The sequence below is a fragment of the Cataglyphis hispanica genome, chromosome 1 (genome assembly GCF_021464435.1).
Source record: "Cataglyphis hispanica isolate Lineage 1 chromosome 1, ULB_Chis1_1.0, whole genome shotgun sequence".
NCBI lineage: Eukaryota > Metazoa > Arthropoda > Insecta > Hymenoptera > Formicidae > Cataglyphis > Cataglyphis hispanica.
Window position 1 is genome coordinate 6,830,981 of NC_065954.1, and position 4,744 is coordinate 6,835,724.

Below are 4,744 nucleotides of genomic sequence, written 5' to 3' on the forward strand. Positions count from 1 at the left end.
TATGTAAATATAATTCAAAAGAATAACATAAAAGTGTGTTCTACACGATATCGCTAACTTTGAAATGAGCATGAAAACAATTCCAGAAAAGAGTATATCATGCCTAAAGCTATCAGATGCACGTGTGTATAAAGTAAGCTGGAAAAGAAGAAATAGGGAATGAAAATCGCTTTGTTTTGTTCCTATCGAACTACAAAATCTCTGAGAATATTATAGAGTATAATAAAGAGGTTGTAGTGGCTTTAATATACAAAAAAATGTGATTGTGTATTCTCATAAAGATATGGATACGGATATCACCAATCCATATGAAAATTTTATAATGTAAAAAAAAATTATTATATCTACATAAATTCATAGAATGAAGTACATTTTTCTAGAACACACGCTATTATCGTTATATTGTAATTATTACAATTGTACAAAAAGATCAGTATACAAATAAATAGAAAAGTTAATCGATTTATGCTATGAAAGTAATGGAGATGTCAATTGCACTTTCGCATGGAATCATGCTCGCGCAACGCGTATCAAATGCTTTTCTTCAATACATCGCAACAGTTACCAGTTCCAACACGTAAGGAGAATACAAAATATTTCACCGCTATTTTCTAGAGAAATGTTTCATGAAATTCTGAAAGGATAGAAAATGTATCACAAACTACTACATGGTGCGTTTCTTTAGCGAGCTCATTTATCAGTAAAGTTATAGCAATTTGTAATTGATTGTAGTTGGTAATTGATATTGACGATGGCTAATTTTTCACTAAATAGCTCATAATCTTTTACGTATTATATTGTATATATCAGTATTGCGTTATTTACACGGTAATATATTATGGCTCCTATAACATTAAATAGATAAATTATCTTACATTTAATAATTTATACGTAATATAAATTTAAAAAAAAAAGAATAATTTTATTTTGATTTTTTCACAAAGGACATCTAAACTTAACAAAAAAACAAATTTACATTGCTAATAAAAAAATTTTTTATCGTCACAGTAACGATGCAACTTGATAACCTATCGTCAGCGCTCGTAAGTTATTAATCACCAGACAGTTATTGATCACCAGGCTTTATGAGCTACTGTTCAAGGTAATTTATATGTTTATGATGGCTGTTATCATTGATGTATACATTTGTTTTCTTTCTCTAAACAGAATGAATATTTTTATAAGCACAAATAATTAATTTCTTCCTAAATTTTCTCATTAATTTTTCTTTTTTTTTCTTATTTCGAATATGTATTTCGGTCACGAGAGCTATAATATGATAAAGAACTCATCATTGTATCGTAATTCTGGAAGCTATGGCGTTTTGCCAAAAGCTATCAGAGGCTATATTTAAGTTTCTCCGAAAACACTTAACTGCAATCGACCACTAAGCGTTTTGATCCATTATTATCTAGAATCATAATGTTTCTCCACATGTGAACATCGACGACAGTTTATATAATTCGCTAAGAAAATGGGATAAATTTTCTTTCGTTTTAAAAAAAGCAAATATAAGACAGCAAGCACTTGATTAAATATTACTAGCTTAGTAGCTATTCTGCATCTCAGCTGCATCACAGATGTATCTCGGAATAAATTGAAATTCGCTAAGAAGAAAAGAAAATATACAGAAACTTAATACATTTCAATCGCATTTTATAAATTAAATTTAAAACAATATTTGTAAATTTAAAAGAGCTCTGTTACAATTTATTATGATTGAATAAAAACAATAAATAAATAAGTTTTTAAATAACAATTTTAAATTTAAGTTTATTTTCGTGCATTAAACTTTTAAAGAAGATAAAATTATTTTAAAGTTTTAAAAAATCTTTTCTTTTATCTTTAGATAATATTACTGCTACATATTTGTAATTTTGTATATTTGTTTTCGAAGCAGAGCACGTTTAACTTTATAAACGAATAAAGACTTTTCTCGCAGTATGCAAGACAACTTGTGTTCTAAAATGTATACATAGAAAGAATATAATGTCGATAAAATATCGTAAGCTCAAACTCAGCAAGTAAAAATGTAGACTTTAGACGGTGAATAAAGTTAGTACATCAAAAATAATAAAATAAAAAATCCCCATATATATCTTTCTCTCACGAGAGAGAAACTATGAGAAGATGGTTAAATTTTACATCTGGAAATGGAAAACACATTTTACAAATCGCATTTTCACAAATTGGCAATGTTTTGATGCGCAGCCAAAAAAGAAGCCTAGTCACTAATAGTTACAACGTAATGAGATTTTAAATACCAGAGTATTACACGTTTCTCTGACCAACGAACGGATCAGTTGTTTGCGGCTGTCAATGGAATGCAATATATGCACGTTCAATCTATATATACACATTGATATAATATACGTAACAATAATGTTATAATAATATTATGCCTATTTAATTAACTAAGTTTATAATTTCTAAATAACATCTAGTTGCTATTTTATTATAGTTGTTATATTATTAAATATTGCAAGTAAAAGCATCTTATTTAGTTAGTTTTAATTTTTATTCTAATTTATAACTAAAAAAACAATTTATTTTTTATTTTAAAATTAATACATAAAAAATATTTATATACATATAAATCTCATCTAGACTGATTTGCGCTGAAATGCGCTGATTCTGTAATGTTCAATATGCCACTTCAAGAGATATTTATATCCTTATTGTCCTCATTCTATCACAATCTAATGATTATTTTCTCGGCAGCATCTTCTTAGCGTATCAGTGCTCACATATCTCAAAGGTAACACGTTCAGGATATACACGTTGCGTATTAAATATTTTTTTTTAATTAGCAGAAAATACACATATTCTCCGATATTATGAATATATTCGTAAAATATATCTTTTTTTCTGTCAACATTTTCGTAGATCTCTACAATGATTGTAATTTACAGCGCATTTCCGTCGGGAATCTCCTGAGTAATGACTCGGCCAACCGACTTCCTCTTGAATGGACCGCTGACATTCAGCTGCGGCACGAAGCAATGTTCCTCATGATAATAGTGCAGATCGATCGCTCCAAATTGTCGAACATCGAGATGGATATCCGACCCCGTCGCTCGTAGCATTAAGACAAGGCAGAAAAGTGCTGGACAAACTTCCTTACCAAACTTATCCATTCTTTATGCTCTCTGCTCGTTTTGTCAATAATCTGACGCAATTTGTTCTTAGTATCTTGGATTATAATTGAAAAGACATTTTAGAGAAAGAACAATAGAATAAAATAAATTAATTTACATTAATAATTAATTAATTTACATTAATTACTAATTATAAATGCCATTAGTTTGGCGTCAATGCGTGCTCAATCGGTATTTATAACAATATAGCATTAAGCAATTATCTAGTGTTTATATTATCAATTCACATGAAAATACAGTAAAGTATTTTGTTTCTACAAAAATATGTTACGCTACAGTTTTACAAAAGAGAATTTGTCCACAGTAGTACAACACAGAATAAAGACAGCAAAAATAAAGAAAAGTATAAAATCTCTACTGTAAATAGCTTGCTATTCTCAGAAGAAAGATGTGCTATTAGAAGACGGTTTAACAACATGTAGTGTATATACATTGTTTTTTGTGTCAAAACTGTAGGTTTGTTATTTTTCTATAGCTGCTTATTATATCAAAAATTAATTAATTTTCAGTTTGCATTTCTCTGACAGAATGTTAAGTTCATCATATGAGTCAGTTAAAAATTTGTTAAAAAAAATGTTAATTAAATTTAAAATTTGTTTTTGGTCGTAGAAAATTTTTCTCGTTCTTTCTCTATTTCTATAAAAACTGTTTTTAACTGAAAATATCTGATATTATAATTTTTTCCGGAACTTCCCAGGAATTATGTATTATACAGTCACGATATCCCAATTTTCGCGATAAACATTGTCTGACACGAACACATAATATTAACCTACCACTTTATTTCAAGAGATAATGACACTAAGATCTTGATTATATAAAATACGGAAATTATGATGTTTTATGATAAAATAGATAAAAAATAATTTAAATAGAAAATGTTAATATAAACGACAAAGCTAAGACTAAATTCATCTATTAATTGCAGCAAAAAATATTTTTACGTTAATAATAATATTTATTGCATAATAGATCTTTTTTTCACTATGTATTCAATTAGATGATCATTAAATGCACCCGTTCATCATCTTTTCAATTTTAATGACTAATTGGCGCCGTGCGTAATTTACGTTCCATTAACGTTACATCATATTTAATGTTAAATTTAATAAATTTCTAAAATAAATGAGGATGCATGTTGCTCGTACGAAGTTTCCATCTGTCAGCTAGATACGCCGTTGCGGCAAAATTACGGAAGGTAATAATAAATAAGCAGATACACACTAAGTTCCTGAAAATCACCAAGAGGTAGTAAATCGTACGGAAATGCTAGCAGCTAACTGCAAGGCAGGTCAACCAGGTAAGCAAACAAGCGAGGCAGGCAGACAGGCAGGTAGATGGATTTCCTTCTCTATGACCTGCGAGAGAAAAGGACAAAAAGCGTGGTAGTGTTCGAGGGGGAGCGCAGGCGTCTCCGCTGCCCTCCATCGTGGCGCTTTCATCCTCCGCGCGCCCCTTACGCCGTCGACTCACCCTCGCTTGGGTGCTTTCCTCGTCGCTCTTTCCTCCCCATCGCATCGAAGCGTTGCTCGTTGCGCCTCGGTCAATCCGCGAGCAGTATGGCGCTACGCGCTCCAGCACGGCAA

The 4,744-nt window shown here is 30.3% G+C and overlaps 1 protein-coding gene across 1 annotated transcript in view; it reads right to left on the minus strand.

Annotated features, from left to right (window-relative positions):
- Positions 1–4,744, minus strand: part of LOC126850526 (synaptotagmin-10-like) — a 132,361-nt gene that overhangs the window by 77,693 nt on the left and 49,924 nt on the right. The window lies entirely within an intron of this gene.